This window comes from Vulpes lagopus, chromosome 6 (genome assembly GCF_018345385.1).
Source record: "Vulpes lagopus strain Blue_001 chromosome 6, ASM1834538v1, whole genome shotgun sequence".
Classification (NCBI taxonomy): domain Eukaryota; kingdom Metazoa; phylum Chordata; class Mammalia; order Carnivora; family Canidae; genus Vulpes; species Vulpes lagopus.
In genome coordinates this window covers 40,364,612-40,386,832 of record NC_054829.1, presented here as the reverse complement: position 1 = coordinate 40,386,832, position 22,221 = coordinate 40,364,612, and the positions used below count along the sequence as shown (strand labels likewise).

Genomic DNA, 22,221 nt, shown 5'->3' with positions numbered 1-22,221 from the left:
AAAACAGCTCAGAGCAACAGGACAATATGCCTGAGAACTACATCAACAAGCTTTGTAGACAGCTAGACACAGTGGTACAGGAGACGCTGAAGCTGGAAGTGGCACTTGGTAAAGTGCAGGGGCTGGCGGAGGACTTCAGAATAAATATGAGGGAGAGATTAAAAAGCCTGCAGAGATGGAGAATGCATTTGTCGCTATCAGGAAGGCTGTGGGTGAAGCTTACACCAACGAGGTAGAGCTGGAGTGTGCCTGGGCCAAATGGCATCATCGCGAGCTCAAGGTCCAGGGCGGGAGATGGCCAGCCGCAGCCGGTCAGAGACTGAGGGCCTCAACAGCAAGCAGATCAAGTAGCAGATCAAGTAGTAGGAGCTGCTGAACTTCACTGGGACGCACACGGATGACCTCCGATGCAGGAAGATGGAGGTTTCTGAGGTGAATCTGAACATCAGCGGACTCCCCACTGAGATCCAGGGCCTCAAAGGCCAGAGGGCTTCGGTGGAGGCCACCCTCACCGATTGCTGGGCAGTGTGTGGGAGCGGGCCAGTAAGGGCCCTGACGCCAAGCTGGCTGAGCTGCAGGCTGCCCTGCAGCAAGCTGAGCAGATCTTGGTGCAGGGGCTGTGCAAGTACCGGGAGCTCATGAATGTCAGTGTGGCCCTGGACAGCGAGACTGCCATCTACCCAAGCTGCTGGAGGGTGGGAGAGTCAGCTGGAGTCTGGGATGCAGAACATGCCATCCATACTGGGACCACCAGTGCTACTCATGTGGGCTGAGCTGGGCCCACTGGGTCTCACCAGCCCTGGCCTCCACAACAGCCTGAGCTTCTTCCAGTCCAACTTCAGCTCTGGTGGGGGCTCCAGCTCCTTCAAGCATGTTAGCGCCTCCTCCAACCAGGCCATTGTTGTGAAGAAGATCGAGACCTGTGATAGGAAACTGGCATCTAAGTCCTATGATGTCTTGTCCAAGTGAACAGCCACTGAGAACCCTCCCAGTCTCCCCTCCTGTGGCTGCCATAGAGACTTTAGGGAAAGGAGCTGTGCAGGGGAGTGTAGGGAGCAGGAGACCCACCTGAGGCTCAGCCCCAGTCCTCAGCCTACCGTTGGGGGTAGTCAGCGGCCCTATGTACCCCATCTTACCCATGCCCCCAACTAAAAAAGCCAATTTAGTTGTCTTTTCCAAAATAAAGCCTCAGCTGGTTCTGTGAGTCCTCCCCCCATCAAAAGGGGTTTCTTTGTATTTGAATTTTTGAAATGTGAACAGGAAATGGAAACTGCATTGGCAATTGCTTTTAGATCTCATGAATGCCAGATAAGCTGACTCTAAGGAGCTATCACATTTAAGATCTGGACAGCAAGGACAGGATGATTTTTGTGTCTGTTTCTATCTTCTGGATGGAGACCATTAACAGATCTGCTGAGTTGGTCTGATCAACAGGTGCATAGTCAAGAATCAGCTCTCCAGGATTTCTGGCAAATTTTAATAGAGTAATTATATAATTTATTATGTATGTGGCTTCATCAGGGGTTTAGATCAAAGTGAAATATATGAGGCTTGATTTCTACAAAGTCTTGTTAGGCGACAAAAGGAGAGCTTGTCATACACTCCACCAAGAAGATGGCAGTTTCCCTCCCTACATCCCCTTCCCTCCTCACCAGTGGGATGCTCATAGTCACAAGACCCACAGTCTCTCTGTCCTCTCAGAGTCTCAGTTGTTCCAATGACACTTTCTGATCTCCCAGTAACTTGGAATAGCATTCACTGAGAGGCATTTCTATATAGCAACAGTCAGAGGAAACTTTTTCCCATCTGAGATTTAACACAAATTCTTTTTCTGGAAGCTGCTGACAATGTAGCTTCCAAGGATTTTCTAAGGTCCAGCATGGCTTCCGGCAGAGTCTCTTTAGAGCAAAAACTCTGCACTAAGCACAGTTAAAGAGTCCAGACTTGGAAGTCTGGACTCCAAGGCTGGAATATCAACACTGCTTCTCACCACGTTGTGCTCTGGAACAAGTGCGGTTTCCTTTCTGAGCCTCAGCTTCTTCAGTGGCAAGGAGAGTGGTATCTATAGGGTTGTTGTAAGGGATTAGGTGAGATAATGTACTTCATTGTCATTTTATCTGCAGAACATTAGCACCCAGAAGGATACCTTTCACCCAAAAGGTTCTCCAAAAATATTTACTGATTGAATTTTACTGAAGCACAAGGCAAATACCATAGGCAAAATCTGACTTATAAACTGGAGTTTTTTCTCAACTCTAAATGCATTTCCCCATATAAACAAAGTTATAAACTGTGGTTTGACCTCAGATTGGGACTCAAGTCCCATTTAACGCACTGCATTGTTAAAACATTGTACATTTGCAGTGAAGAAGCACAGTCATTAAGCAAAACTAGACAACATTGACTAATTTATGTTGAATGTTTGCGGTTGAAGAAAAGTAGATTTAATTTAAGGAAGAGAAAGAAGTTGTAAATAAGTTTTGGAGGGGACCCCGAGGGAAACTGCTGTGTATTTCCTGAAGACTTTCAGCATTGACGCCCAGCATCTTTATTTGAATTTCCCATCAAATCTTAGGACTCTCTTCTTTGATAAAGATATCCCATTAGCATCAATTTTTTGCTTATCAATGTAACACACATTTCTTTTAGCTTGCAAGAATACATTTCTTATTTCCACAGAAATAGGGCTTGGGAGGGAAGACACTGGAGGGAAAAACAGGATGCATGAGAGAGGAACCAAACAAACAGCAGAGGTTTATAATAACTCTAAGAGCAAATTGAAAAAGAAATGGGAAGTAAATGAGGTTAAAAATAGATTGTGTGTGTGTGTGTGTGTGTGTGTGTGAGAGAGAGAGAGAGAGAGAGAAAGAGAGATGAGAGAGAGAGAGAGAAAGAGAGATGAGAGAGAGAGAAAGAGAGAGAGAAAGAGAGATGAGAGAGAGAGAGAGAGAAAGAGAGATGAGAGAGAGAGAGAGAGAAAGAGAGATGAGAGAGAGAGAGAATTCCACCTCAGGCAGTCATTTTAATGAAGAGGGGAGGAAAATAGCATATGAGTCCTCTCTTTGTGAGGTGAAAATGGGAGCGGTGGTCAATTTCAGAACAGAGAGTTAGTTCCCTGTTATGGCATCTCTGTGGTCTATCAGCCATTCCAGAACTTGGTTTCTGTTCTGAACAAGTGCATAAGAAAGGTTTGAAAGGCAACCTGAAGTGAGGAGGTTGGGTGACCCTAGGGAGTCACTTAACCATTCCTAGATTGGAGCATTCTCATTTAGAAAATGAGAAAGTGGAATTAGACACTCTGGGAAATTTTAGTGTAAAGAATTTTAAATTTTTATGAAAACTTTGTGGATTTGGTATGAACTAGCACAACTGCCAGCTAGGTACAAGTTAAAATCATAGACTTTGCTTATGCAACCCAATATGGTACTTCCCCCTCACCTCCTTAAAAAGTTATCTTCCCTAAGCATCACCATGACAACTGAGAAATAATCCTGTGTTTCTTCTAAGGAAGGGATTTTCAGACTTATACCTAGACACAGGGCAGGATATTTCTCAGGAAATATCACTGCATCTGGAACTTTCCCTAGAGTGAAAGATCTAAAGAAGAATCCCTGAAAGAATAAGAAACAGAAACTGATTTTCCTTTAAAATCCAAAGGCTCATATTTTGCAGTGTTACATGCTGCTTTAAAGAGTGTATTTTCAAGAGGAAATTGAATAAGATGCATGACAAATTTATTACACTCATGCTTTATCAAAGGACATGGTTTTAAAATTCCACTGTGTGCATTTTGAAACTGATCATTTTTATAAAACAATGTTATGAGACTTTCAGAATCTCAGTTACGCATACCAAAGGCATAGGGTTGAATCTGCAGTTTTGCCTGAAAAGAACATTGTACCAGAAATTAGGATTCCCAGGGCTTAGTGGTCAGTTTAACTCCGACTAAGCATCTGATCCTGGATGTTTCTTTTTCATTCTGTCTCTTGATTTTCTATATATGAAACTGGGAAACAACTACCATTCTTCATATCAAACTCATTGCCATTCTCTTATATTTTTACTCTGGTATAGCATAGAATTTACCATTATTACCTTTTTTAAGGGTAATGTTCAGTGGCATTAATATATTGCTATTGTTGTTCAACCATCACTACCATCCATTTCCAAATTTTTTCATCTTCCCCAACTGTAACTCTGTATCTATTCTCTTATTTTGATAATATTTCTCTTAATCCACTCAGAGCAGCAACCAATAGTATTCTCATACCATGTACCTCATCAGTGTGGTGATGAAAAAATAATTTTACAGAATTAAGAAGGGAAAATTGGAGACTGCAGATATGCCAGTTTGATGTCAAATCTGCTACAAAGTTTACACATCAAGTTCTGATTATTAAAAGCCCATTTTGGTTAATTTCAAAAGTTTGAACTTGAATGTTTAATCACTGATGTATATAATCCCCTGTGAAAAGGATACCAAGAGGAATATTTTCCCTTTCAGTGAAAAACATCCAGAATTCCCAGAGAAGACTAATAGAGTTAAGCATGTGGAAGATCAACCGTCCAAAGAAATAGATGACTCAGGTGGGCTCATTGTGTCTGTGCAGAAGAGATGCCTGGAGCACCATTGCATCCAGGGATTTCCCAAGCTCCAACACTCACCTGTCTACCTCCATTATTTGCTGTTAATTTAATTTAATTTAATTTTTTAAAGATTTTATTCATTTATTCATGAGAGACACAGAGAGAGAGAGACACAGGCAGAGGGAGAAGAAGGCTCCATGCAGGGAGCCCGACACAGGATTCGATCCCCCGTCTCCAGGATTAGGTCCTGGACTGAAGGCAGTGCTAAACCACTGAGCCACCAGGGTTGCCCTGCTGTTCATTTTAAACCCAGTTTCTTTTACTCACTGCTTCAGACCATCCTTGCTTCCCTGCCTCTCTTGGTCCATATATCCTAGATCTTTCTACCTCTCAACCACAGCTCTAGCTTCATCTTGAATGACAAAATTCCTTTTTGCTTAATCCCACGCCATTATAGGTGAGCTTCCTCCACTCCCTTCCTGGCCATAGCTGGCTAACCCTTAGCCATTTTTCTCTCTTCTCGCTACCCTCTCTCTCACCCACAACCAGAGCCACAGCCATCAGAAAGGTGGTTTTCTATGTATTATGAAAACAACATCAATATTAAATCAGATAATTTCAGCCTCAGCTTTCTGATGCTGATATATAGGTTAGACTTCCAAGCAGGGAAATCCCATATTGAAAATCTGGCTCATTCTGACTGCACATATTCTTTTAAAAAAATGTCAGAGCTACCTAATCATTATGTACAATGTATTATGCATTTGTTTATCTATTCTCCCAACAAAAATTTACTCAATACCCTGCATATTCTAGGCACCAAGTTAGGTGCAGAAAAATAACTGTGAATGAGAAAGTTGCTGCCCTCACCAAATTAAAAACCTTTAGAGAAATATAGACCCCAAATGGACAATTGCAATAGTACATTTAAGTACTGTGAAAGGAGAGGTCAAGCAGTTCTGCACGCACCATGATAGGGACATCTAACCAGGCCTGGGCTCAGATAAGTTTTCCTGAAGAAGTGATACTCAGCAGGAGCCTAAGAGAAGAAGTTAAGCCAAGCACCATAGCAAGAATCCTAGAATACACTGCATGCCATTTACAGATCATAATAATTTCTTTTTTTTTTTCAAAAATTAAACGTTTCTCTTTTCCAAAAAGTAAACTCTTACCTGATATGCAGGGGACAGAAAGGACTTTAAAGATGCCATTTAAATTCAGTAGAATCTACTTGTCCTTGGGATAAATAATGATGCTGTCTCATGATGAGATTTATTTTCTTTTTCTTTTTGCATTTCAGTAATAAAATCATATCAGGAGAGATCTAAGAGAAGATTTAAAACTAGCCTTAAAAGTTTCTATCTAACATTTAGAATTTATTATTAGTACAGGAGTAAAACAGATTGATGACATGAGCAAGATTTTAAAATAAAATGTTGGAAAACTTTGTATATTTGATTTAAAGAATCCAGGCATGCATAAAGCATCAGTAATGTCTTAATTCTTAGCAACTCACATCTGAATTCACACATGAAAAGATGTCTGTGCTCCATCAGGGGCTCATTACCCAGGATCCAAAGACTTCAGGAGTTCCCCACATGTTGGGAATTATAACCAAAAATGGTGGGCATGTACATATTAGTGGGGAGATGTTCCACAACTTCATTTGGCTACTCAACAAGGAATCCATGTCCCCCAAAAGTTCAAGAACCACTACTCTATAGGATGGCAGTAAGTGCTAAAAGGGCAATAATTGCTGGATAGAACTTTAGAGATCCTTGAATATGAATTATCCCATATATGGATTAAGAAGTGGAGGTAGAGTTTCAAACTGAATGTGTTCTCTAGGAAAGAAAATCAACTCAAAAATGTAGCTGTAAAGATTTTGGTTAACATAAAGCCAATTTAAGGAAAAAAATCCCAATAGTAAGGACTGATAATCATCAGAGTAGTGTTTCTAAAAAGGAGTGTAGGACTTCCTTTTTGAAAATTTTAAAAGAAAAATAGGAGGTTTTTATCCCCTAGAAATGTAAGATAGAGTCTTCCGGGCTAAAAGCAAGAGAATACACAATGTGACAACATAGTCCTCAAATGCTCCTCTTCTCTTTCTTGGTCTGTGGTAACATTCAACAAATTATAACACAAGCTCATCCAAAGGCAACTGTAACAGATGGTTTTCAAAACGCTGCCTTTTGTACATAAAACCAGCAGTTGGAAAAGTAGTGTGTTGATTTTTTTGGCTTTGCCAATTGGAGGTAATGGAAGACTTCAGGCCCCATAATTTGTTTTAGGATGGACGTAAAGGTCCACTGTTCGGGATTTAAGTATTTTACATTTTGTAATCAATGGGATATAAGCCAGATTGGAGTTTAGTTTTGTAGTCTCAAAAAAGGGTCTGGTTGAACCCATTCAGAGTAGAGAAATAAACTGAGGAAAGACACTGAACTTGCCAAACCCCTCTGCATGCATTCATCTGCATAATAAATATCAATGATTAATATGCTATCTAGCAGCAGCATTTATTCCTTAGATCAGGTCTAAGCAAAACTTTGCTAGCTAATTGTTTATGGAATTGTATCTACTTGAAATAATTCAACTGCTTTTTCAAAAAGAAGCATTTTTTAGTTAAAACATCATTATAGCTTAGCTGAGCTTTTTGCCTAATTAGTTTGATGTTTATTGCTATTCATCACAGAACTATCAATGAAATACAAAGTCCCTCAGATGAACTCAAGGAGTAATATAATGGAAATTACTGTATTACTCATTCTTGAATACAATATTTATGGAGCAGTTTTAGTAAAAGTAATTGTAAAATATTCCCGAATTAAATAAAGGCATTATCAATTTGCCAATCCAGTACTTAAAAATCTGTTGTCTCAACTAATATAGGTAGGGTTGGTAAGGAGATAATTTTAATTCTTTTTCTCAAACAAACCAATCAGCATTCAATATATGAGTCTCTAAGATTCAATATTAGTTAATATCTGAAATGACTGTTTCACCTAAAACAACTAATGTTGTTTTCCCCTTCTTTCTTTAGAGTTAGACTCAATCCAAGCTCACACAAAATGTCAGTGAAGCTGACAAGGATCTCAATTCAACTATGTAGGAAAACATACATTTTATTCAGTTCCTTTTATTCAATACTTTTATCTCTTCACACACTAGACTCTAATACAGAAATCTTTATATACTTTCCTTATGTACGTTGTTAAGGGAACAGCAACCAAATACAATTACTGAAATATCAGAGAAATCAAAGATAGAGATCTCTGTAATTAGAATTCAATAAGAAAGTTCAGTCTCCAAATAAACTGATACTTAAATAAGTCAAATCTAAGCAACTGTTAAAAGTTTTCTCTTTTAGGGATTCTAACAAATTTGCCCTACAATAATGCTCATCTCCAAACTGCCCATTCTGTAAGTCTAACCCGAATGTAGGCAACGAGTAATTTAAACTGTATTTTAAGGGTTTCTACAGAAAATAAACACAGTGACAATAATAAGCATAAGGAGCCTAAGACCAGCCACATGGAGGACAAATGGCCAGTAAAACAGCATTTACCGTCTGAGAGAGGTAAGTTTCGTGCAGAAACACTGTACGGCACCACTCTTGAAGAATGTTTCTTCATCTTTTGAACTGGTTCACCTTGTTCACAGTGCTTTTTCTGAGTTGGTTTGAGTCTCCAGTTCTATAGCAAACACTCTGCTGTGGCTGATGTCTGGGTGACGTTCTGGAGATACTGCTGGAAGCTACAAGCACTGATGTGCAGTTTCCCTGGGAAACCATTTGCCACATGTTTAAGCAATGTTTGACCTCCTCTAAAAGTTTTCTCTTAAGCTACTGTTAGGCATAATGCAAAACTTGAAAAAATGAAAAGGGAAAATCAAGATCGCTTTTCATTAAAAGCACAGCAGAGTTGCTGAACTAGTAAAGCATGACCTTTCTAAAGATGTGTGTGTGTGTGTGTGTGTGTGTGCATGTGGTATAACATATATTAAGAATTTTAATTTCCATGGGGTGCCTAGGTGGCTCAGTTGGCTAAGTGTGTGCCTTCTGATCAGGTCATGATCTTGGGGTCCTAGAATAGAGCCCCACATTGGGCTCCCTACTCAGCAAAGATTCTGCTTCTCCCTCTCCCTCTGCCTACCTCTCTCTCTCTCTCTCTCTCTCCCCCCACCCCTCTCTCAAACAAGTAATCTTTAAAAAATTTTTTTAAAGTTCCAGATTGGGAAATTGATAATGTCATTATATATATATGCACTATGTGTGTGTGATGTGTGTGTGTGTGTGTGTGATGTGTGTGTGTGTGTGTAACCGAAGCACAATATTTCTAGGGTACAACCAGATGAAACAAAACCAACAAAATCTTTGGAAAAGTATTGAGTTCCTTGGGGCAAATCACATGGAAAGACTATATTGCCAGGATAAACATTCTGATTTTGATGAAAGGCAATTAACTTGTATAGACTTTCCAAGAGTGAAATGTTTCCATAAATAGGAACAGAATTTTCTCATTTCATGATAACAGAAATTACCACTATATATGCATCAATTTACTCAGGACCAGCACAGATAGATCTGGATAGATCCATCTGGCTGCTATGTACTTGAAGGCCCAAGACTGGAGCCCAGGAAAGAGGGATGGAGCCGAGAGCATCAGTGGAGAGACTACACTCATTGTAGGAGTGTAGGAGGAGCTAACAGCTCACAGGGAGAGCCTGCAGGAAGTAAAGAAAAGCAGGACTCTGGCTGAGCCCTTAAAGATACTTTCTTTAAAAATATCTTCTGGGACACCTGGGTGGCTCAATGGTTGAGACTTTGGCTCAGGGCCTGATCCCAGGTTCTGGGACTGAGTCCTGCAACAGGCTCCCTGTGTGGAGCCTGCTTCTCCCTCTGCCTGTGTCTCTGCCTCTGTGTGTGTGTGTGTGTGTGTCTCTCATGAAAAAATAAATAAGATCTTTAAAAAATCTCTTTTATTTTGAATTTTTTTTGTATATTTTTTTATTGGAGTTCGATTGCCAACATATAGTATAACACCAAGTGCTCATCCCAAATAATTTTAAACTTACATGGAAGTTGTAAAAATTGTACAGAGACATCCTGTGAATCCTTTATCAGGCATTTTATTACATGTATTGATTTGTCTAACCACCACCACAGTCAGGATATACAACAGCTTCATCACCCCCAGAAAAGTTCAGCAGCACAATGCCCTGGAGACACATCCAATATTGTTGTGTGCATCAAGTTTGCTCCTTATTCTTGCTGAGTACTGCTCCATGATATGAATCTACATCTATCCCAGTTGGAACACTAACTTCTTGAAGCAGATTTCCTGCTGAGCAGGGAGCCTGATGTGAGATTCACTCTCAGGACCCTGAGATCATGATCTGAGCTGAACTCAGATGCTTAACTGACTGAGCCACCCAAGTGTCCCAAGGACATTAATTTCTAAGGTAGTGAAAGAAGAAAAGAAGCCCACATATGAAAGTGAGGAACATGAGGAAAGCAGGAGAACAAGGATCCAAAAGTAGAGGAGGGGAGGTGTGCTTCAAGTAGGACAATCACAATCAATAAGGTAGTGAGCAACTGCCACAAGGTGTTAGGCTCTGAAAATAAGATGGGAAACAACATGGTCCCTGTTCTCATGAGTTTAACTGGAAAGAAAAAAAAACAAACAAAAAGCTTTACTAATAAAACATAAATTGGAATAAGTATGGCCAAAGGGAATGATGTTACAAGTATGTATACCAGAGGGACTCGACCTAATCTAGAGTTCATTCATTTCTTCTTCTCTTCTTTTATTTTTTCATTCATTGTGCAAGATTTATTGAGTACCTAGTGTGTGCTAGCTCTGTGCAAGAATATGGAGATCTATTAGTAAACAATACAGACAAGGTTCCTATCCTTATACTGCTTACATTCTATGCTGTGGAAGTGATGTTTCAGCTGGAAGATCTGAATGATAAGAAGTAATAAAGTGGGTGGAGGATAGCTATTCCACACTAAAGGACACATATGCAGAGGTCCTGTGGCACACTGCAGTACAGTTCATTGGAGAAAGAGAAACTGCCCATGTGGCTATACTGTAGGAAGTAAGAAATAAATGGGTATGAGATAAAGTAGAAAAGGCCAGCCTCATGGACCTTTTTTCCCTAAGTTTAATTTAAAGCTATCAGGTGGTCTTAAAACAGGGAAGTAAACTGGCCTTATTTATAGTTGAAAAGGATCACTGGGATAATTGGAGAGCATACAGTAATGGAGTGGAGAGTTCAGATGAGCCACGGTGGCTTTGGTTAGAAAAGTGGAGTGAAGATAAGGAGCCAAAGCTAAGACAATTTTGGAGACAGACCTGACAAGATTTAGTGACAGATTATCCAATCCAAGCCAGGAGAGGATGGTAGAAGGCAGAAGATGAGGGAGGGAAAGCATTAAGAATAAGCCCCTAATCTCTGGCTTCTGCAGCCAGATAGATATTATTGAACAATGAAAAAAGAACAAATACCTAAGACAGGTGGTGGAAGACCAAGTGATCCATTTTAGGTATGTTAAGTTTGAAAAGTCTATGAGACATCAAAGTGGGGATGTCATAAGGCTGTTGGGTTATAGTTTGGTGTTCAGTAGATAACACCAAACTGGACAAATAGGAGAATTGGCAGTGAGGAGAGTTTTTAAATTGCCACAAGTTTGGGAGAGGTCAGCTAACACATGGAGAGAGCCACAAGAGGAAACAGTACTGAACCCCAAGACCTCTAACACTTAGAGATGAGGTTGAAATAGAACCAGTAAAGACAAAACAGATGTTTGATAACTAAGCATCTGCAAAACTGAAATTCAGAAAGCTCTCAAGGATGATAGCTTAATATGCCACATTTGAAATGCCAAAAGAAATTATTTTCCAGGAATTACAAATGTATTCTTGGAAGCTAATGAACTGTTTTGATTTCTGAGAACAAATTTAAATAAGTTTGAGAAATTCCATCAAACAATTTATGCCAGTGTATGTAATTACGCCAACACATATGGCACTTAGAAACCACTCACTCCTTCAATGGCATGTGAAAATGTTAGCACAGCAAGGGAGAATCGAATCTTAACTCCGAGCTTCCTGGCTCTGCCAGGTGAAGTCAAGCAGCTTTTACTCCTGTTTAGGATTTCATTGTTGATTTGTTGAAGTAGGTTTTGCATGGTGTTAACAGATGCTTCAAGAAAATTCTGGGAACTTCTACAGCAAACCTTTCTGATTGCTTCACAGTCACCAAATTAGACAGCCAGGACATGAGGGGAGCAGGGATGGGTATGCAGGGGTCCAGGGGAACCAGAAGCAGTTGGGCACAGTTTAATTCCTTGCAGAAACCCATTCAAGTTTAAATGCTGGGTGAGGCCTCTTCTGGGGGGGCAGGGGTAGAGAATGGAATCAGCCCGAGAGAAACATTTTCTGTATACTGGATTTACTTCCTAAACATGTAGATCTTGCTGAAACATTCTGAAAATTTATTACTACTCTTTATGGCAGAAGCTACACCGCAAATACCATTCTCAACAGTCTCTTCCTTGTGCTGTTTATAAGGTGTTGTAGATTGCTTTCACTATTTATAAAGACTGCTCAAATATCCCATTTTATGTTACCTTTCTATCATCTGTGAGGCACTTACTATTACTTTTGCTTAATTGACAAGAAAACAAAAGCTTAAAGGGTTGCTAAATGTGATTTGTCACATGGCTGACAGTTTTCCAAATACATACTCTAATATGTATATATGTTTTATTCCATAATCATGTATTAAGTGCTTGCTAGGGATCAGGCGTTGTGCTAGAATCTAGACATATAAACACTGATTAGGTAGGTAACTGAAATTAGATTTCTGCTCACAGTCCATGGATACTTACTAGTGAAGTTACCAGACAAAATCCTGTGCAATATGTGGAGTGGACTTATATTAAAACTTATTTCTATCAGAATCACATCTAATTGGGCATATTGTATTTTATGTGCAAAATCTAGCAACCTTATGAGTTGTTAGAAACATTTTATGAACCACCTAGCCAACAGAGCCCTCCTTGTTATTTTTACATTATACAAAGTGATTCGAAAGGTCTTATTTTCCAGAAAAATTCTATCTGCCAACAAAATGCAAAACACAGATTGACATTTATTGACTATAGCATAACTAGACAACAAATTATAAGGCTCTAGCTGAGAAACATTTCATCTCTTTATTACATATTACTTTTTAGTTTACAAAGCATTTTGCATACATTATCTCATTGGATTTTATGTAGATCAAGTGATATTGGCCCCAATTTATAGATGAGAAAACCAAGGTTTAGAGAAGTCATGTGACTTGCTCTGAGTGAATAGTAAGTCATGGCACCCTGAAACCAGTCAATGAATCTTTAGCTCAAGTGCTTCTTTTTCAATAGGATTCTGGATGCTGATGACAGTAACTGCTAAAGTAGAATCCTATAATTGATTCATCCTCCTTCAGTCTGGATGAGGCTACAAAGGCAGAGAACAATATAAAAGTTGTCAGATATGCCCTGATCCTAAAGTCAGGGCACATCACTTAAGCTCAACTATAGAAGAGACTACTCTGAAGAGAGTTGTTGATATGCTGTGCCGTGGCCCCCTCACACCCCTCACACTGATGTGGTGGAGGGGGTGTGCTTCTCCCTCACTTTGGGTGGAGGGGCAACTTGGCACATGTCCTCTAGCATCTGGGGTTCATAAGCTCTGCAGCTTGAGTCTCCCCAGAAGTTCAAAAGTAGAATTCAGCAGCCGGAGATGTCCCTGTGAGAAAACAGAGTATAAAGAGCAGCACAGGGAACTTTCTTTCAATCACTGGGCAAAATGATATGTTCATATGCTGGGGACCAGTGAAGGAGCTGGCCTGGTAGTCTTAAAAAGGATCCTGCCCAAGGTGACTCCCAAGAGAGGTGACACCGAAATAGGAGAGCTAGGTTCTTGTCTCACGGAATTGAAGAATGAATCTTGGGGACAAAGGAGAGTGAGTAAAGTGATAGAAGTTTATTAATCAAAGACACAGAAAAAGCTCTCAGGAGTTAGAGGGGTTCTGATAGGGTTGCCACTGAGGGCTTTTAGGGTTGGTCTTTGTAGAAAGCTAACCAGGGAACTTAAGTCTTTTTGACTTCTCTACTGGTGGCACTATTTATTAAGGAGTAGTGATAACATCTTTAATGGTTTACTTCTTTTTAGGGTCTGGTTAATTTCTGTTGACCACAGGAAACTGCATAAATAAGAATTCTTCCTCTGACACCTAGGGCAGGGTGGTCTGGAGTGTTCTCTTATCTCTGGCTTCCTTACACTTCTGCATTTTGGGGATTTCTGTGAGCCAGATCACATAGCCCCCTATCTATCTCTTCCTACCTAGGTCTGTCTGTCCCTTACTCAACATGACCCCAACAGAATCAAGGTTGGGAACCCCAGGATCTGAGAGATGGGAACATCACAATCAGTCAGTTTGTATGGGAGAGGCAATTTCTTAGGACTCTTTGAATTGTTTAATGTACATTAACTCTTCTTTTTAAAATATTTTATTTATTTATACAGAAAGAGCATGTGCACGAAAAGGGGGAGGGGCAGAGGGACAGTGAAAGAATCTCAAGCAGACTCCATGCCCAGTACAGAACCCCACCTCACCTTTTTTTTTTTTTATCCAAAATCAAGCCTGTATTTATTTTCATTGATTAACACACGAGCTGAATGTTTAAAACAACTAGAGTCTACAGGGGAAACATGGCTTGGGAATATAGAATGGAGCAGATGGCTGCAGAGGCCAAACCCATGAAGCTCCAAAGTGTGGTGGACACAGATCTGGACAGCAGGGAACAGTAAAGGACACCGATATTCATGTGGTTATGAAAGCAAAATCAAAATCAAAAGGAGATCATGTCAAGGCCTCCACAGGTGGAGGAATCAATGAATCTTTAAAGATTCATTGAGCACTTGAGCTCAAAGATTCAAGAAGCACTTGAGCTAAAGATTCAAGAACCTCACAACCCCGAGGTCATGATGTGAGCTGAAACCAAGAGTTGGACACTTGGTGAACTGAGCCACCCAATTAACTTTAATTTTCATCACAGTCCTATGAACTAAGTACTATTATTATCCCACTTGACAGAGAAGGAAACTCAAGCACATATGTAGGTGAATTAACCAGCCCAAGTTCATACAGGTGATAAAGCTGGAATATAAACTACGATAGGCTCATAAGCTCTACTGATTCTATTTGGGCCCTTCTTTTATTTAATCCTCAAACAACCTTATTGTTGTCCTGTGGTTATATTCAGCTATGTCAACAGAATATGAAGGAAAGCTCTCAGAAACTATTGATGTCATAGAGAAAAAAAAATTAACTTTTCCTTTTCTTGATTTTATACACCACACGCTAAGGAAGGAGATGTGATAAATATGTTTACTTTAAATTGTGGAACACTCAGGCAATGATCCCCATTCACTACTCTCAAAGGCTCTGGAGATCATTGGACAAATAACAGAAATGATGAAAGACAAAACAATGCAAAATGTACGGTGGAAATATTGAACCTCATGTGCAGTCTCTAGCGGTAAGCTTCTGATATTCAGTCATAGATAGTAGGTAGGCGGTATGAAGTGAAGAGACAAGAAATATAAAAATTCTGACCTTAACTGGTAGAATAAAAATTTTAATTTATAAAAAAGCCTGCAGTCTTATGCATATTGCATGGAAACACATGCAAATGTGTGAATATACAAAATGAGATCTCCCGGAGGAAGCTTCCAGCCAGGACTACTGTACTAAAAGCGGGCTCAATCTTACAAGCTAATTGATGGAGGTGCTAAAAGTCACCTCTAAAAGGAATTATCACCATTAGACTCTACCATTTTACATATTCTAAATTACTATTTTAATAGAATTTAATACGAACATTATTACAAACATTTCCTGAGGAGACTAGTGCATGGAACCAGCTGGTTTGGTGCTTTACAGTCAAATGGGACTTAAAGCAAGAGCCAGCCTTTTCTGTTATGAGAAAGGCCACTGCAAAGAAAGGCTGGAGGGAACAACATTACTCTTGTCTGCCCCATACCACTTTTTCATGATAAGCACCTCTAATATTCCTGTGAGGAACTACCCCAATTCCTCTCTAGGTCCATAGTGTTTAGGTGAAGCTGGACATCACATCCCATACCCCTTGGTCAAGGATGGACACATAACCCTGTGCTGGTCAGTCTATTCCATAACTCAGTGACACAAGACTGAAAAGTAGTGAGGCCAGCTCCAGGACTCTTGCCAGAAACTTATGGAAGGGTGCTCTTTAATTGTTAATATCACTTATATTGGTAAAATGTGAGCCTAGAGTTATTGGAGTCCTCTTTGCCTCAAAAGAAAATGGAGACAGGGCCATTGCTTTGGCACTCATATCAGGCCTCACTTGAATTCAATACAACCCTTGGGCTTTTCAGTTTCAGAAGACAATAAATTGTTTTGTTTTGTTTTTTTGTTATTGTTTTCTGAACTCAATTTGAGTTAGGGATCTTTCACTTGTAAATGAAGGAAGGAGTCAGGCCCATCTCCATGGCCCTAAAGCAAGAGAACTTAACAGTTGACCTAATGGGACATTGCCAGCACTTAGAAAACAATTTGAAAAACAACTTCTTTAGCAGCATTTCAGCTTAAGTCAATTATACAGCATTTGACTTGATGGGAGATAATGAGAGATACCCCGCAAATGACCATATTGCCTTTTCTTGCCTAAAATGTATCCTGCCTCATTAATGACAGAAACTATCCCACTTCTCATTTTTCTCTTGTGAAACCATTTTCTCATCCTCTTTTTCCTATGTGTATAAATTAAAAAGACAGAAGATTCCATGAGAAACCTCCACTTCCCCACTCCCATGTTAATACAGTATCTTCTGCTTGAGATTGGCTTGGATCTGTGAAGTTTCATTTCATTACTCTGCTCAGTTTACTGTTCACCAAAACATAAGTCAAATAAGGACATATTTATTTGTTTCATCAGTGTCAGATAAAATTTTGAAATATGATCTCATATTGAGGATCTCATAATTCTACATTAAAATAATTCTAGGAACATTATTGCCTTCTTGGTGAGAGGTCTGGTAATTTATTAGGAGATGTAGCAGAGGACAAGGTATTGATTCCAATTTATTGTATAAATGACAATGGTCTAAATCTACTAGTCTACTAGATCTACTCATCTCGAATCTACAAGTACATATGATTACTACTATTTCTACCAGTAAACCTCCTGCTTTAGAAAAACTTGGCCTCTCAGATGTTCTAGAGTAATGAAGAGAAGACATAGGCTAATCTATCCAGAAGAATTTTAAGAGAGCCTTTTCCGCTCATGGTGCCCATCAACATTGTGAATGTGTATCATCTTAAATCCAGCTTGAAAAAACAAACTTTTCCTCAAAGCTGAGAAAGTTCAGCCTTTTCTTCTATATTAAACATCTTCTCTCTTCTCCATTCAATACAACCCTTTCCTTTGACTATAACAGCATACATCTCATAATAAATTATTGAGTCCCTAATTCAAAAATGTAGGCACAAGAAGGGAAGGAAAATTAAAGTTTTTCTCTAAGGATCTCCTCTGGTTTCTTTATCTTCAGAGATGCACTATAAATTTCGATAGTGGATCCATGTGTTTCCAACATCTTGAATTCATGGTGTTCCCAACACCTTGGCAACTCAAATTCCACAAATGCCACTGAATAAACAGAGGAAAAATATTCATCCCTAATCACAAAGAGTATCAAGCACACAAGAAATACAGAAGACTCCCAGATCTTAAAAAGGTGGGGTAAAGGGTAGAAAGCTTCAAGACAAAAGAGAACACATGAACACAAAGGGCTTGGAACAACTGCAGACTTTAGCATTTTCTGCCTCTAAAATTGCAACTCAGAGTGACCCTCTTGTTTTATATGGATACTAGTCCCCCACATACAACAATTTCCAGTAGAATCTGCATTTGACATGGGCCAAGTATTATTTCAGAGTGTTAAAATGATATTTGATCTGCTCCTTATTCAAGGAAGCATTATCCCTATTTTATGGATAAAAAGTTGAAGTTACATAAAATGATCAAGATTATAAAGCAAGTAGAATCACACAGACCCCTGATACATTATTTTGGATAAGATATTTCCCATAAATTTGTTCACATAGATGATCTCTGTCAAAATATTACCTAGAAAAGATAAATATTTGTGTGTTTGGTCTATAAAAAGAACCACTTGAGACTCAAAAGGAATCAGATAAAGGTTTACAAATGATATTAACATAAAAATAGACCTCATAGATTTGACTAAGGCTACACAGTTTATATACTGTGGAATTTATGAAAAAAGAGAAAATAGAAGTTTACATGAGCCATGAATTAATTGGTTAATGGAGCTGACTCTGCACACCAATATAATGGCTTTCCAGTCTTTTTAAAAATTCATTTTTTTTGCTCAAAGGCATTATTATCATAAAAATGAAAATCAATCCAGTGTTATAAAGAAACAGATGTCTTATGAACAAACACTAACTAGTCTTAGAGAGAAAGCAGAGGTAATTAGTTATACAATCTAAGCTTTTTTCTGTTCAATATCAGAAGCACCTGTTGCATCTTAATTATTTACTCAGAGGAAAGATATTCATGAACATGCTAAGTTTAAAAATAGAGTATGGTTTTAAAAATCAGGTGGTGATAAACAATATTGTCTCTCAGTTTCAGTGAATATTTTATCAAAGTCAACAGAAATGGCCCTGGAATAAGATGCTAGGGACCTGAACCTGAACCAGGGACCTGAGCCAAGTGAGCCTAATCTCTCTGGGCTTCAGTTTCCTCATCTTTTGGATAAGTGTACTGTGCTGGATGGCCACAGACAGCAAAAATAAGAATAACCGTAAACATCCTCCAAAATAACATAGGAGGAAATGGAGACACATTTTCTAGCTGAAGATCTGTAATTAGCTAGTTTTAGTGTGACCTATTTCAAGAAAATTCAATACTTAAGCCTCAAAACTCACAAAATGAATGAACTAGGAATTATGAAAAAATACATATCCCACTGTTTTTTAAAGATTTATTTATTTATTTTAGAGGGAGAGAGCAGGGGGAAGGGGCAAAGGGAGAGGGAGACAAGGAGATTCCCTACCAGCAGGGAGTCTGGCATGTGGCTTGATCCCAGGATCCTGAAACTATAATATAAGCCAAAATTAAGAGTTGGAGGCTTAACTCACTGAGCCACCCAGGTCCCCTATCCACTGTTCCTTTAAATGTCAACATTCTGTGGTACAATAAAAAAACAAAAGATTTGATTTATAAAAAAGAAAAGATCACCTACAAAATTTTATTTTATTTTTTTTCAAAATTTTAATACTATAGCTATCACATAGAGCAAGATACTACATATTAATACATAACAATTTATGAACTCTTTGGATTCTTTTATGAAGGACATGGACATCTTTATGAAGACAGGCAATTATCATCTGTCTAGATTAACTGAGGAACACTGCAGTCTTAAAAGTGGTGGGAATATGTAATGTCTAGGTTTATGAACCCTGTTTTACTAAAAGTCATTGTTTGGAAATTATAATAGATTATTTTGTTTGAACATGACAGTGAGGATTACATAATCAATTCATAATCTATAAACACAAATAATCACTGTGTTAACACAAGTACAGTCTCTATTGCTGGAATGTCTGCATATCTAGGATGCTTGACCTCAGGGTGTCATTAGAGTTTAATTGCCTTATTTCATTTTATTAGTTTACTCACACTTGACCACTAGTAAGTGAAATAGCAATGCAGTCACTTTCCACGGTGAAATGAGGAGGTGATTTCTAACCTTATCTAGATGAACTCCTAATTAACCTTGGTTGCATATCTTTCCATGCTCAATGACCACTATTGCTGATAAAGGTGCCTGCATTAGTGACTGGGTGCCAAGGAAAAAGACATCTCCTCCTTTGAAGATGATTTCTTATAAACAACCAATTAACTCTTGCTTAGCTGATAATTTCATTTTTCCAGAAGATTACAGGTGTTTGGAATATTAAAGATCATCCTAGTAATGATTACCATATTTCATAAGATGTAGATTTTTCAAGCCTAACACCCTTGAAATCCGATTTATCTTAGAGCTAATGACATCTTACAATCACTGTTAGCCAGTGGCAGCTGTGGTGTAGTTGACCTTGTCTTTGAATGTGTGAACTTCATTATAATTCCTAGTGGTATTACAGAATAACCCCAACCTCTTTATGTTTCAATCAATAAACCATTTAAAGACTATCAGAGGAGGAAAAGGAAAAGCTTCCCAATGGTATGTTCGTCAAACTTTTTTAAAAAATGTCAACATCATATCTTGCACTTATGGGTGTCAACAACTTGGAAGAAAATGTTGGAGGCAGTAATGGAGTGAAGACATGATATATCCCCATCAGCCTTAATGGCACAGTATGGAAATATGGACTTCAAAGACAGCAGAGATGTCTGATTTGGACAATTGAAGCATTTAACTTTTCATATTTTCAAAAGAAAGACAGATTCTAATGTTTTGTGTCTAAATTAGCCCAAAATAACCCTTAGTGAATGTAAATAAAAATTCAAAACAATAAGGAAACCATGTGTTATGTTTTCATTGCCATTATTTTCCAAGAACTATATCAAATATTAGAGTATCTTAAAAATTTAAATTCCATGATAGACAGTGGATTTCAGCATGGCTGCCACATGCGCTGAATGAGTGGTGGCTCATCTGAGAGGGACTTTGAGACCACATCTGGGCTCAGTAAAGAGGAGGGTGACCAGAGATGTCACAATGGAAGCTGGTGCCCCTGCCATTTTTCTTCCAGTTCAGCCCCTCCTCAAACCAGTAGTTCTCCTCCTTTTCTTAATTTTTCAACTTAGAAATATAAATATGGATGGTTAATGCACCTTTCTTTACTATTTTTAAAGATTTTATTTATTCATGAGAGACAAAGAGAGAGAGAGAGAGAGAGAGAGGCAGAGACACAGGCCGAGGGAGAAGCAGGCTCCCTGCGGGGAGCCCAATGTGGGACTTGATCCTGGGTCTCCAGGATCACACCCTGGGCTGAAGGCAGGTGCTAAACCACTGAGCCACTCAGGAATCCCTGCACCTTCCTTTAAAAGGCAGGGGTAAACTGAGCTTTCAAAAAGTGTGTACGAGCTGTTTTTTACCCTGAAAAATAAAATCAAGCTTTATTCAAGCTTTTCAGCAGTGCCCTGCATTATCTGACCTCTGCATCTCATCTCCCTCACACTGTCAGATAAAATACAGATAGGATATGCTTCTACTAAAAATAATATACTCGTTAGCTGAAATTCAAACTTAACTAGGTGTCCCATTATTCTATTTGTGAAGCCTGGCAGTTCTGCCCATCACTCACTGCCCCCATCTCTCCACCTCCATCACCCTACCCTGCCTGTCTCTGCCCCAATCCCCAGGCTCCTCAGGTTACCACACATGCTGCCCCTTCAAGGTCTGCCTAATTTCTCCTCATCCTTCTGCTCCCAGCTGAAGGGTCACTCCTCAGAGACTACTTGCTGATTCCTTAATCAAAATTAGTTCCTCTGTTGAAATTTCTCATCAACACCTTTTCTTTTTCTTCATAACGCTTATCACAATTTGTAATTACTCACTTATCTCTGTGGTAATATGATTAGTGTCTGTATTAGTTCCCTCTTGCTACAATAACAAATTACCAAACCTCCGTGGCTTAAAAAAACACAAATTTATTATCGTGAAGTTCTGATGGTTAAAAGTCTACAACTGGCTGGTAGGGCTGCATTCCTACTGGAGGCTCTAGGGAAGAATCATGTCCTTGCCTTTCCTAGCTTCTTGAAGATGCTTGCATTCTCTGGCTCAAGGACCCATATCACTCCCGCTTCCACCTTCACATTTCCTCCTCTGTCTCTGACCCTCCTGCTTCTCTCTTTTAAGGAACATGTGGTTAGATTGTCCCCACCCAGATAAATCTAAGATACTCTTGCTTCAAGATCTTTAATTTAGGCATATATGCAAAGTCCCTTTTGCAATGTGAGGTGACATATTCACAGATTCAGGGATAGAATGTGGCCATCTTTGAGGGGTCATTATCCTGCCTCCCATAGCATCTCACAGACTGTGAAAATGGACCATGTCTACTTTTTCTCACTGTATCTATGGGGGCTGGCAGGCATATAATGGGCACTAGATAAATGGTGGTGAAATAAATGAATATATCCTTTATGTTTCCCTACTTTGAAGCAAATGGCAGAATCCCTACACAGTTGACCAAATAGAATTGACTAATCTGAATACTTAATTTAGAGGTATGCTATTTCAAAAGGGAGGCATATAGGTAAGATCCTGCTTGTGCTGTGGCAGCTTCAGATGTCTACCCACTTTTTTTTTTCCCATCACAGGATTTAAACTCATGATCCTGAAATCAAGACCTGAGCTGAGATCAAGAGTCAGATGCTTAACTGACTGGGCCACCCAGGCACCCTCACACCCAATTATTCTATACTCACCTTCATCTCTCTTTCCCTCTCAGAAGCACTGGATGCATTTGACTTTTCTTTCTGTCTTTAAACAT

General features: G+C 39.1%; 1 protein-coding gene across 1 annotated transcript in view; it reads right to left on the bottom strand.

The window, feature by feature from the left end:
• SLC35F4 (solute carrier family 35 member F4) overlaps positions 1 to 22,221 on the bottom strand; it is a 239,770-nt gene that overhangs the window by 53,787 nt on the left and 163,762 nt on the right. The gene's annotated exons all lie outside the window — the stretch shown is intronic.